Source organism: Phoxinus phoxinus, assembly GCF_949152265.1.
Source record: "Phoxinus phoxinus genome assembly, chromosome: 10".
In the NCBI taxonomy this organism is placed as follows: domain Eukaryota; kingdom Metazoa; phylum Chordata; class Actinopteri; order Cypriniformes; family Leuciscidae; genus Phoxinus; species Phoxinus phoxinus.
This window is the reverse complement of record NC_136885.1, coordinates 8,954,521-8,968,222: the sequence shown is the minus strand read 5'-3', so window position 1 is coordinate 8,968,222 and position 13,702 is coordinate 8,954,521. Positions and strand designations below refer to the sequence as shown.

General features: G+C 43.1%; 1 protein-coding gene across 2 annotated transcripts in view; it reads left to right on the top strand.

Annotated features, from left to right (window-relative positions):
* cdkal1 (CDK5 regulatory subunit associated protein 1-like 1) overlaps window positions 1–13,702 on the top strand; it is a 410,090-nt gene that overhangs the window by 319,747 nt on the left and 76,641 nt on the right. The gene's annotated exons all lie outside the window — the stretch shown is intronic.

The window sequence follows — 13,702 nt, the reverse complement described above, 5'->3', positions numbered from 1 at the left end:
CACACACACCCCGCTGACAGACATAGAGAGGTGTAATTTAAACACATCTGTTCAAATATGAGTTTCAGTTTAGGGCAGCTGCTGTACGGCCCAGTGTTTGACAGCTATTGTATCCCGTAAGTCCACACGTTTGGAGCTCTTCTTTAGCTGGAGGTGTGTTTGTGCTTGTGTGCAAACAGCTGAACATCAATTAAAAGAGAGAGAAAAAGAAATGTAAAGTAAACTGTCTTATTTGGCTGCATTCCACATTGAATGTATATGAATCTGTGTGATTTTTCACATCTAGATTGGAGTGGGATCAACCTCTTGTGTCTTGTATGTGGGAACATCTGCTCTCTCAGATAGTCAGCTCTACTTTTCTTTTTCAAGTACATAATGAAACACTAGAGCTCTGTCCCAAACCTAGTGATCTACCGACATAGAAACTTTAAGGTCAGTATTTAAAAAATAAACTTTGCGAAAGTAGGTGAATAAAACATTACATTTACATTACACTATACTATAACACACACACATGCAGTGTGTTCTTCAATAATTTATGTCTGGAGTTTCTCTCAGACGACCGCACAAGTCAGCTCACTAGTGTTTGAACCAGCTATCATTATCATCATCATTTGAGCAGACATGTTTAGTATATGTTCAGATTAACATTCACTCAATGTTTTAAATCCGCAAAACTAACTTGGGGACCAAAATGTCACCACACTTATGTACATTTGACCTCTTTCTGCTTGCAATGAGACGCAGACAGACTGTTATAAACGATGGCTATAATAACTTGTTTTTATTACATATTTATTCAAACAAACATTAATGAAGACATCACTAACAGTTGAGTAAAATATAATATGTAATCTAGTCCATTTATTTATCAAAAATTTCTCTACAGAAATTCTTTATGGTTAACTAATGAGCTTATGGCAACTAAATGGGTTTCCTGAGATATATGTTACATTAAGTGGCATTGTTTACAAGCTGTTTTATTGCCGTCTTTCCCCCGTTGAAACACTGATTGAGCGATTACATGAGGCATGATACATTTGAGTAATGTTTATCTTTCAACATACCTTTTGTTCATTCATGTTTATTTTGTACTACGGAAGAGATGATGAGCATTCATGTGTGCTTGAGCTGTGTTGTGACCCTTCACACTATACTAAAGAGTGATAAAAAATAATTTGTTTGAATATCGTGACAAAATCGACAGAATTCGAAAATTGAGACTGTCATATTAAAAGTAACAAAGCACTAAGAATGGGAGGCGCTATAATTGTTTAATAAAGTTTTGTTCACCCATCAACAGAAAGCAACATAGACTAAGAAATCGATCTTGAGATTTATGAACCATCCTTGCATTAGTGGGTTGTGTCCTCATTCTTTCATGTGTCCTGCTCTCACTTGAATGAATAGCCCATACCCATGGAGTGATTGGATCAATCTACGGTCTGGGAATGCTCCATATGACTAAATGATAAGGTTGGCACAGTTCATCACTGACTCCTCACTGTAATTGATATCTCCTCAGTGCTGTTTGGAGGCAAAAGGTGAAAAATTTGTGTCTGAGGTTGAATAAAGGGCTTGTTATTTGTTGAGAAGCTTTAAAACCCCTTCCTCCGCAAGGATCACAGGTGATCCTGAATATTTTTTTTGTTAATTTCATTACTAGTTAAAAACATCACACTCTTACTTAATCGTCAAATCGTCATTGTCATCGTCATTCTAATGTGTTTCAGTGTTTCGTTTATGAAATAGACAGTATGATACTCAAAGCACTGGTAACAAGTTTTTTTTATGGCTACTCGTCAGGTAAAAAACTATTGACAATGTGCTCTTTTAAATAATTAGCCACTTTTATTTATTAATTTATAAATGCATAACTCTACAATTCTATCATTTACAATTTAATTCATTGGGTTTTTAAATGAAGTCATCTCAGTTAAGGTGACTGCATAGAACTTAAAAGTGAATAAAAATATATATTTTGTGCTCATATATTTACAACCCCATTCATTTTTTAAAATAAATATGTACTGTAAATAATTAAGAGGTGTCCTAAAATACCAATATATATTTTTTAGTTCTAGCCTGAAGCGTTTTCACATAAAACATATTGACATCTATTACCCAAGACACAATAATATCTGACAAATTAGAAATTAGATTAAATTGCTAATTATTATTGTATCAATTATTCAATTATTAAATTGTCTTCTTGAAAACATCTAATTGCCTTGTGTGTTTCCTTCTTGAGCACCAGTTAATGTTTGCGTTTTTTGTAATAGTTGTGTATGCGTTACTCGATCATTCTAAGTGTGAAAGATGGATCTCAACATCATATAGTCACTGCTGGGAAGAGCTCAAATAAGATGCTGGAAAACTAAAGAATGTGCAGAGGCTCATTAGCAATTTGAGTCAGTTCAGTTATTATTGTGTTGTGTAATAGATTGTGAAAACGCTTCATTAGGGCAGAACTAAAAAAAACAGCTGGCAGATTCTCAAAGGAGATGCACAATTCTTCACTCAAGTGTAGGGCTGACACTAATGATTATTGTAATATTTGAGTATGTAGATTTATTCAATGAATGTATCTACAGTATGTAGGCTATTTGCTATGCAATAGCCTATGCAATTTAAAAAATATATATAAACATCACATTCTAAATAATTACAACCCAACTGATTGCTAACCATTTTAAAGCAGAAGTTAAAATGACTAAATAAAAAATAATAAACAAAAACAAAAGCTTGTACGACGCATGAGGAACACACATTCACTCTAAACATACATGTATAGGCTACTCCAACAGTAGTCCCTTTACTTTTACTTCTCTCATAACAATAAGGTTACTTGTGTTATGTAGAATTTCAAACCTAATCTAAATCTAAAGTAATATTTTAGCCAAATGTATATTTTAGATCAAGCATTTAGCATCAGTTTTGGCAGGTCAGATCACCTTTATTCATAAAGCGCTTTTTACAATACAGATTGCTTCAATGCAGCTTTACAGTGATACCAGGAAAATAATGCAACACAAGGCTGTACAGCAGATCTAGAAGAAAAGTCCAGCTTAAGCAAGTTAAGTAGGGATGCACTGATATTCTGGCGTCCCAAAATGGAATTTTCATTTTTTTCCCACTTGTTACAAGCTCTCCCAGTCTAGGGTTGGGAGAGGGTAACAGGATTAAATTTAAACAAAAAGGAGAAACGTAAACGTGGAGGATTCCCCAGAAATGTGAGCCAACCACTTAATGCAAAAAAATTTAATTATTTATTTTTGCTAAACAAAGAAAAAGGAAGCATTCAATCTTCAGGAGAAGGTCAAGCCAAAACAACAAACAAAAGGGAAAACTTACTATTGGAAGGAGACCTACAGTAAATGACCCATACAGGTAAAATAAAATAAATAAACAACATATGCTTCCCTCCACTCCCTGACTAACCAAAAACAGGAATAAATGCATTACTAAAGAAAAAGTGGCACCATCTCCCTACAGCTTCCCACAACATAGAAAAAAACACACCTTTTAATACCGAAACAATTTTAGAAATAAAAGAGATAAAAGAAAAATCACTGCCTGATTAGATTAGACACTACCTGAACTACAATGCTGTTTTGACACCCGAGCACCCGCAAACCACAAAGTGTGCAAATTAGCTGCAATACACCAGGCCAACACACCAGTTTTAGGGTGCTTTCACACTGGCAGTTTAGTTCGGAAAGGGGCACGGTTAGCATGAAAAATCGCTAATGTGAACGCTGTCATGCAGACCCGGGTGCGCACTGGCGTACAGAGCCCGACTACCTGGAGGAGGTGGAGTTCGGTTGCTCCCGAACCGTGCCGCTGTTCACGTGAATGTGGAAGCAACACGGACTCAGGTGTGCACTTGTTCAGGAAGTAAAGTGACCAGTGCATGCGTTTTAGCTGATTATGATGTATAAAGTTAAATAAAACGTATGTAAGGTATGATAGTGTTGATGATTTACCTTGGATACGAGCGAGAGTGAACCTGCAGTGTATTCGCGCATAGCGCGTGGAATCAGGGCAACAAATGAATGGAAATCCACTATCTACTCAGAGTTTGTTTGCAAGCAGCAGAAAGCCACCTTATGGACACACACACACAGTAAACCTGTTGTTCACTCAGCTGCGCATAATAACACAGAATTAGTAAAAAACACAATATATTGACCCGCGTTCTGCTTTCTATCATGCGCCGTGCACGTTTGCAATGGTGTAATATGCATTCAAACGCACCAGGGTTCAATAGAATCAAGTTGAGTGTGAAACCAGACCAACGCTGCGGCGGGTGCCGGTAACAATCGCGCTCGGCCTCGGACCGCAGCAAATGATCCCAGTGTAAAAGCCCCCTTCGATAATATCAGATATATTGTGATGATTAAATTATATTAAGCAATATAAACAACAGGAAACATAGAAAATAGAATTTAAAAACAAAGCTATACATTAGTTAAGCTTACACAAACACAATTCACTCAGGCAGACAGGAAACTGTGCCAACAGTGAAAACGGGCCGTCCGTTGTGCTAGACACACTGGTCACATTAGTCAAGCTCTCATTAGCTGATGCTCAGCTGATATATGTCTTCCTATAGGAATACAACACCTATCACAGCATTCCTTTTTAAGTTATCATTCAGTGGCTTCATTGTATTGCTCAGGAGCTAATTAAATGGCGAAACTCCATCTTATTAGATGGTGCAGGCACAAAAACAGTTATCTCAATAGGAATCCACACGATTGGGGATTTTGCATGAAGAACGTGTTCCCCACTTGGAATTTGCATTTGCAAATTTGTTGAACCTTGAACATGTTGCCGTGTTGACTAATATTAACTGATTGGTTTGGTACTGACCTCCGAGTAAGCAGTACTACTGACAGTGCACCTTCTTTCACTGATGTGACTGAGCCTTAAGAACAAGATTTAGACAAGATAACCCCCCCCCCCCCCACCACCACCACCACCACCACCACCACCACATGCTCGCGAGGAAGATCAAAGCGTCCTAGTCACATCTGTCTAATATACACCCTCCTTTCATTTCCGAATGTGTCTTCAATGCAGCTAAGTCAACTTTTCCTTTTATCCTCATTGCTTGTTTATCCAGGTATCTGCAACATGCTTGTTGCTTAAAGCTCGGTTTGTTATCGCCAACATGCTTGTTGCTTTAAGCTTATCCGGGTATTGGCAACATGCTTGTTGCTCAAGGCTATCTCAGTATGTGCAACATGATGTTGCTCAAGCTTGTTGGAAAAAAAATACTTTTGATTTATCACTGTCAGCTTGTGTTTGGGGGATGACAGCATATGGTTTTGTTTGGGGGGTTAATGCTGTGCTCCCTGCTCTTATCTATGCTAGGCTGCATGGATGGGCACAATATGCAAGCCTATAGAATGGTGTGTAAAACAAATTCATTTACAGGAAAAACTGTAAATAATAAATTCGCTCCACAGATTCCAAGTGATAAAGGGCCTAGGGCGTTCTGCCAGTAGTGGGCACTAGTACAACGTAAGCAATGACGTACAGCCCAGTGAACAAGACAGAAGGAAGTTAGTGAGAGAAGGGCATAAATACTTTGTGCAGTGAAGTCTGGTTATGCAAAATGGAAATATTTGCTTGATTTTCTATTAGATAAGGATGTAACCGTAAAATGTAATTCCTGAGCTAAAGAAAACAAGTTTCAAAAGCATTAAACAGCACACACGTCTGTCACAGCACAACAGACTAAGCCACGGTAAAGACTTATGCTTTAGTTTGAGGCGCTTAATATAAAGCATCCTCATGGTTTGGACAACTTGGGTCATGCACCTTTCCTGCAGCTGCTCACATTCCCATTCGCATATTTATACTATGGCCTAAAAGTATGTACTGTTTTTGTAAAGAAAAACTACATACTTTTGAGTGTGTAGCAGAAGTATAGGCAAGCTTTCACCCTGCATCCTATCACAGTTTAAACTGCCCTGTCAATCATCTTGTCAGTTAAAATCCTCCACATTCAATTTAATTAAATTTCCTACCATTCAAGTTTCCATGGGTCTTTCAAGCGGAGAACTCTCCTCTGTTTGCAATTTGCATAATGATACATTTAAAAGTTAATGACCAAACGGATTTTTACAAAAGTTCACAATGCTGTTCTAGATATAATGTGGATAACATTGAATAAATATATTTTCCTTGGGATAGTTACTGATTATTAATCACTCAAACCCCTTCTAAACCTCTCTACTTATCCTTCAACTCACACATCCACCATGTTTGTAGTTTTTTAAAACACCTTTTTTTGTGTGTTTGTAGTTATAAGCGAATCCTCGTCCAAAGCGCAATGGTTCGTAGGCAATATTAGCCGTTAGAGTGTGCACGGTAGAGCCCTGCATTTCAGCCCGAGCCCGACGGGCCCCGACTTATTTACGCCCCTAGGGCCGGGCTTCGGGCCAATTTTCACGTCATAGTTCACACGCGGGCCGGGCCTCGGGCCTGTTTTAGGCTTATCCTTCTTTTTATAGCCTATTTCAGACATGTATTAAAATTAAATATGAGAAGTTGACGATGAAAAAACAAACATAGAAAGACGTTTTAAACCTATCACACTGACATATGACTGACACATGACAGTCTGCTCGCGCTCGCGCGCACACACACACGCACGCACACAGGTTTCCCGGCGGCACGACCCGAGATTCGCGCGACCGGCTCGCTGTTTTTAGTGTCCCCGCCAGCAGCAGAAGTATAGCGAGCGTGACTTCAGCGCAGCTGGAATAGTTCAAGAAAAAAGTACGACTGGATTAAAACCTTCCACTGTGGATGCTGTGATTTTTCTTCACGATGCTCTGTAAGAAACTGTTCTTAGCCATGTTAGGGGCTGTCTTGTTGGTTTTCGTTTGAAAACGACTTTATTTTCATCAATCTGTTGGAAACTACTGGAAATAAGAATGGCCATGTTCTGTAGTGAAGACTTGATTTTTGAGGTAAGATAATCTGCATGTTTGTTTTTAATTTAATGCCATTTATTGGATTTGTTTAGATTGTAGGCTATAGCTCATTTTGTTTGCGAACGCTGTTGCGACTGAGCAGCAGAGCAGTTTGCCTCATCTTTTAAAAAATGATAATAAACGTTTAAACTATAACTGTCTATGTGTGATATGCTTAAGGTGTTTTATGGATTGTATTGTAGCCAAGTAAAGTGTTGATTTGAGACGGGCTAAATGGATCAAACATGTTTAACTCGCTGTCGACTGCTTGGTCGTCAATAAAAAAACAAAAAGAAACCGAACATTTGTCTAAATTAACTTAATAAAGAAATGAAAAGAAACATAACTAACAAAACGGACATATTTTAATGGCTGCAAATAGCTAGTTTGCCCTAGGCCAGGCTACAGCTGTGTAGGCTATATAAAAAAAAAAAAAAAAAAAAAAAAAAAAACGGGCTCGGGTCGGACTCGGGCTGATAATTAAGATGAGCTGTCGGACACGGGCCGGGCTAGGGCCTGAGCGTCTCGGGCCAGGGCCGGGCTAGGGCCTAGTTTTGAGGCCCGTGCAGGGCTCTAGTGCACGGATCTGCACTTCGTAACAAGTAACTGTAAAAAGTAGACCATCCTGATATCTTTGATTTGTGACACACTCATTCTAATTTCCAATACTGTTTAGGACTGATAGTATGCAAATCGGGGCGCAGCATCTGTGTCCTATTCCATATGCGTTTTGTCCATACAAATGTTATTCACTGATGTTAAGCGCCGTGACTGGCTTCATGCCAACTCTTAAATGAGACTAATTAATAACCAATTTTGTTGTCAATTATATTCATTATCAAGTATTATCGATTTTATCAATTCATTGTTGCAGCCCTACTCAACTGAATATACAGTATATGATTTGGGAGAGTGTCTGTGTACACACTATTAAAAAAAAAATAAAAACAGCGATTCAAGGTTCTTTAAGTTTCACATATTAGATATGAAATGTATAATAGACAACATATTTTTTTGTAAAAAGTCAGAGCTATACAGTATTCCGAGTATAAAGATGAAGTATTTTGATGTAGTGACTCCAACAGATTTAGAAATTATGAATTGGCTGGTTGGAAATGCTACTGTTTTTTTAAACAGCAGCTCTGCGGTCAATGTCAACACTGAAAAATTTAGTTATGTTAGTAGTGTCATTGCTTTTAATTAGTTACTCCACATCACTGCCAAAGTGTGTGTGTGTGTGTGTGTGTGTGTGTGTGTGTGTGTGTGTGTGTGTGTGTGTGTGTGTGTCAAAACAACACACCTACACAAATCAGCTGCAACAGAAGCTCTCTCTGTCTCTGGGAATGACTACTGTATGTTCAGTGTTTCATCTAACGTTTATGATCATGAATGTGCAGTGAGCTGAATTCTGATTTTAACTGATGGCCATGCTGAAGGTGTTCAAATATGAAACACCCATACTTAGAAGTAAACTCTGGCCTGTTTTATCCAGGTAATATACCCTTCAGATGGCAGGAGATCCTGAAGTTACTTCTGCACTGCTGATAGTCAGTGGTGAATAAAGTACCTGAAAGCCAGACTTGTGTAAAAGTATAGATATCTTACCGGAAAATTACTTTGGTAGAATATAATAATTGTGGCATTTTTATAGCGCTTTCATATGTACACCCAAAGCGCTTTACAATCAGGGGGTCTCTCCTCCTGAGAAGTTCAGGTCATAGTATCAAGTATAGTACACTGTATAACATACCATTTTGTTGTCTATGTTTTAAATCCGTTTCTGAAGTGTCCTGTTCTGTGCAGCGGCGAGGCTCATGCAACGTGTCAAAACAAACACCACGAGGTGTCAGTGATAGTTTTTATTTTGCCTCTAGAGGTCGCTCTCGTACTGTACAATGACAGCGCACGCTTCTCAGCCACTCCAACAATGGACACAACCCGGAAAATTAAATCAGCCGCGGTTGTGCAATTTTGCACATGCTTGCGTCTATGTTCTTCTGACCTTAAATTGTAGTAAATAACGAATAAGCTGTGGGGAAATGTATTGGAGTTAAAGTATACATTTTATTTAGGAAATGTAGTGGAGTAAATGTAAAAGTTTACAGAAATATAAAAACTCAAGTAAAGTATTATTACTTGTTACATTACACCACTGCTGACAGTTTCCATCTGTGTATCTTATAAAGTGTGTGAATGATGTGAATATTTAGTATAATTCTGTTGTTTCTCTGTCAGATAAAAAACGTACTCGGTTACTAACGTAACCTCGGTTCTCTCTAGGAGAGGGAACGAGTACTGCGTCGAAAGAACGCTACGGGAAAGATATTTCTTTGTCGAGATTGAAGCCTAAAATTAATCCTTAATTTTGTAATATTGTAAAACGCTTTTCTGAAGCATACAACCTAGGCGGAGCAATACAGCTCACCCATTGGCTGCTCTGCCAGAAAAGCACAGCCTATGCGAGGCCAGAGACGCTGACCAATGAGGACGCTTCGCGCCCTTCTGCGTCACCTCCCGCCCAAACAGGCGTGGCCTAGGCCTATAAATACGAGCATAGCTGTCTAACACACTGATTTTCGTCAAAGAAGCGACGCAGCGTGGGCACCCACGACCATGAGACGCAGTACTCGTTCCCTCTCCTAGAGAGAACCGAGGTTACGTTAGTAACCGAGTACGTTCTCTTACGTAGAGTTCTCTCGTACTGCGTCGAAAGAACGCTACGGGAACCCTATGTAAACCGCCGTGCGTGCTCTTGGACCGACACAGACACCTAAGGGCGCGCGCGCCCTGGTATACAAGTGCCTACCCCAAGAAGTATAGGGAGAGCGGCTAAAATAGCATCATCCCTTTATAGTAGTGCCTCTTAAGGCACAATAGCATATATATGTAAATATAGATATATATGAGGGGTAATAGCATGCTCATGGGACACATTGTCAGTGAGTGATGCTTAAACATTGAAGTGACCTGGGCCGCAGCGCGGGGCAGGAACACTTATACATATTAAACATTGAAGTGACCTGGGCCGCAGCGCGGGGCAGGAACACTTATACATATTAAACACTGAAGTGACCTGGGCCGCAGCGCGGGGCAGGAACACTTATACATAGTCTTCTAGACCGAGAGCAGTTTAGCCTGCAACGCAGGAACCTCTAGGTTATAGAACCTAATAAATGTAGACGGGGAGGCCCAGCCTGCCGCCATACAGATATCTTGTAACGAGATTCCGCTATACCAAGCCCATGAAGAGGCCATGCCTCTCGTGGAATGTGCTCTGATGCCCAAAGGGCATTCCAAACCTCTAGATGCGTAGGCTAGCACAATGGCGTCCACTACCCATCGAGACAGACTCTGTTTCGTTGCGGCTCGCCCTTTGGAGCGCCCGCTGAACGAAACAAAGAGCTGCTCCGTCTGTCGAAAAACAGCGGAGCGGGACACGTAAGCTCTTAATGCCCTGACCGGGCAAAGGGAGCTATTTCCGTCCTCTGAGGCCGGCAGGGCCGACAGGGAGATGACCTGAGCCCTGAACGGTGTGTTGAGGGACTTAGGCACGTACCCATGCTTCGGTTTCAATACGACTACAGAGTCGTTTGGCCCGAACTCCATACAAGAAGCTCTCACTGAGAGCGCTTGCAAGTCTCCCACACGCTTCACTGAAGCGAGAGCCAAAAGAAACACGGTCTTGAAAGACAGGTGTTTCATGTCAACTGAGTGAATAGGCTCGAAAGGGGCCCCTTTCATAGCGTTCAACACTGTAGAAAGGTCCCAAACGGGGACTGAAGGAGGCCTTGGAGGGTTTAACCTCCTGGCGCCTCTAAGGAAGCGGACCACCAGGTCGTTCCTGCCTAGTGAATGGCCAAGCGTTGGATTAACGAACGCTGATATGGCAGCCACATAGACTTTGAGCGTGGATGGGGTTCTTCCCTTATCCAATAGCTCTTGCAAGAAGGAGAGAATCTCCGGTTCTCCACACTGAAGTGGTGACAGACCTTGATCTGAACACCATCCAGAGAACACCGACCATTTGGAAGCGTAGAGTCGTCTAGTAGACGGAGCCCTAGCTTGTTCGATCGTGTCTAACACTCCTCTTGGGAGGTTAGCGGGTACCCGTTTATGGCCCATACGTGTAGGGACCAAAGCTCGGGGTGAGGATGCAGAATCGAGCCCTTGGCCTGTGAGAGGAGGTCTCTCCTCACTGGAATCGGCCACGGGGCAGTACTTTTCAGTCGCATCAAAGCTGGGAACCAGGTCTGATTCGTCCAGTATGGAGCAACCAGTAGTACTGAGCATCCGCTCTCCTTGATACGCTCCAGCACTTGAGGCAGGAGTGAGACAGGAGGAAAAGCATAGAGCGGACGGCGGGGCCAGACTCTGGCCAGCGCGTTCGTGCTCTTCGAAAAGAATTCTGGGCAGTGAGCGTTTTCCTGGTTTGCAAACAGGTCTATTTCCGCTCTGCCGAACGTTTTCCACAGCAGACGCACTGTCTGTGTGTGTAGGGACCACTCTCCCGTAGGAACGTTGTTCCGTGAGAGTCTGTCCGGGCCTACGTTCAAGTGGCCTGGCACGTGCATTGCTCTTAACGAGCGCAGGTTGTGCTGGGCCCACACCAGTATGCGTTCCGCTAACCTGAATAGGTTCCGGGATCTCACGCCACCCTGGCGGTTTATGTAGGCTACTACCGACATGTTGTCCGAGCGGACCAGGACGTGGTGTCCTTTTATCCGGGGACAGAAGCGCCTCAGCGCAAAGTCCACCGCCATCATTTCCAGGCAGTTTATGTGCGGTAGTTTGGCCCGCTCTGCCCACTGGCCAAAGAGCGCTCTGCCGTCGAGCAGTGCTCCCCAGCCTGAGGTGGACGCGTCCGTGGACACCACCTTCAGGCTCGAGGAAGTCCCCAGGCTTACACCTGACCGGTACCAGTCTGACGCTCTCCATGGTGTCAGGGCTGAAATGCATTCCTGAGTGACCTTGAGGCGATAACGACCGTGTAACCATGCTCGGCGCGGTACGCGCGCTCTCAACCAGAACTGTAGTGGGCGCATGCGCAGCAGGCCCAACTGCAGCACTGTTGAGGCTGAGGCCATGAGGCCCAGCATTTTCTGAAATCTCCTGAGTGGCACTATGTGGCCGCTGCGGAAGGATTTCGCCATTTGCAGGGTATTTCGCCTGCGCTGTGATGACAGCTGTGCTGTCATAGACAGTGAGTTCAGATCCAGTCCTAAAAAGGAGATCCTTTGACTGGGAAACAGTGAACTTTTCTCCCAATTGACTCTCAGACCTAAGCACTCGAGGTGATCGAGTATTAGTGTCTTGTGGTGAGCGAGTTCTGACGGCGATTGAGCCAGAATTAGCCAATCGTCCAAATAGTTCAGAATTCGAACGCCTCGGAGTCTCAGGGGTGCCAGCGCCGCGTCCATGCACACTGTAAATGTACGAGGTGCTAGAGACAGGCCGAATGGCAGGACTGTGTACTGATATGCCCGGCCCTCGAAGGCGAATCTCAAAAATCGCCTGTGACGTGACGCAATTTGTATGTGAAAATACGCGTCTTTCAGATCTATCGCCATAAACCAGTCTCCTCGGCGAATTTGCGCGAGGATTCTTCTGGTCGTGAGCATTCTGAACTTCCGCTTTGTTAGCGTTTTGTTCAGACGCCTTAGATCTAAAATGGGTCTGAGACCCCCGTCTTTCTTCGGTACCAGGAAATATCTGCTGTACAGACCCCCTTCGCTCTGAGCTTGAGATAAAGGCTCTATGGCCCCTTTGCTCAATAGCTTCGCTATTTCGGCTCGAAGTAGATGTGCTACTTCTGTTTTTACCGTGGTTTCGACTTTTCCCGTGAAACGGGGAGGGCGTCGATGAAACTGTAGCGAATAGCCTCTTTTTATAGTCTCTAGCACCCATTCTGAGACCCCGGGAAGTCTTTCCCATGCATGTGCACGTGTGACTAGGGGTCGAATGTAATCTGGGCCCTGGTCGCGAAATGGCGGCGACACGAGAGCAACCGTGTGCTGTAACATGGACGCCGTGGCGTCTGAGGCGGGGGGCATGTTTAACACAGTGTGCATCCCGCGCGCGCGCTCGACTCTCTGAGTTGAGAGAGAGAGCGCGCGGGGCGAGCCCCGTAGGGCTCGTTATATTTGTGAATAAGTGTGGGCGCGTGGTAGCGGGCACATTTATAACACCGGGAATACTGTGTTTGTGAACTGACTGACCGTTCGTTGGTTTCGTTTTTACAGAAACCGCGGAACGTGCAGTGTGTAGTGGTTGTGGGCACTGGAAAGTGGGCACGCTCACTACATGTAAAGCACAATCGACATGAGTCGATTTTATGTGTGCAGACCCTGTGTTGTACAGGGCTGTGCTTGCACGGGTTGAAAAACCGGGCTCTGGTCGCGAAATGGCGGCGACACGAGAGCCGCCGTGTGCTGTAACATGGGCGCCATTGCAGCGTGATGCGGGGGCGCGCTTAATCGAGCGGGCAGCCCGCGCGCTCAGCTCTCTCAGCTGAGAGAGAAAGAGCGCGCGGTGCGAGCCCCGTACGGCTCGGCATGTTTGAGAATAAATGTGGGTGCGTGAACGCGGGTACATTTATAGCACTGGGGAGTACTGTCTATTAGAACTGACTGACCGTGCATCGGTTTCGTTTCATAGAAACCGTGTGACATGTAGCTTGTAGTGATTGTGGGCACTTGAAAACGGGCACGCTCACT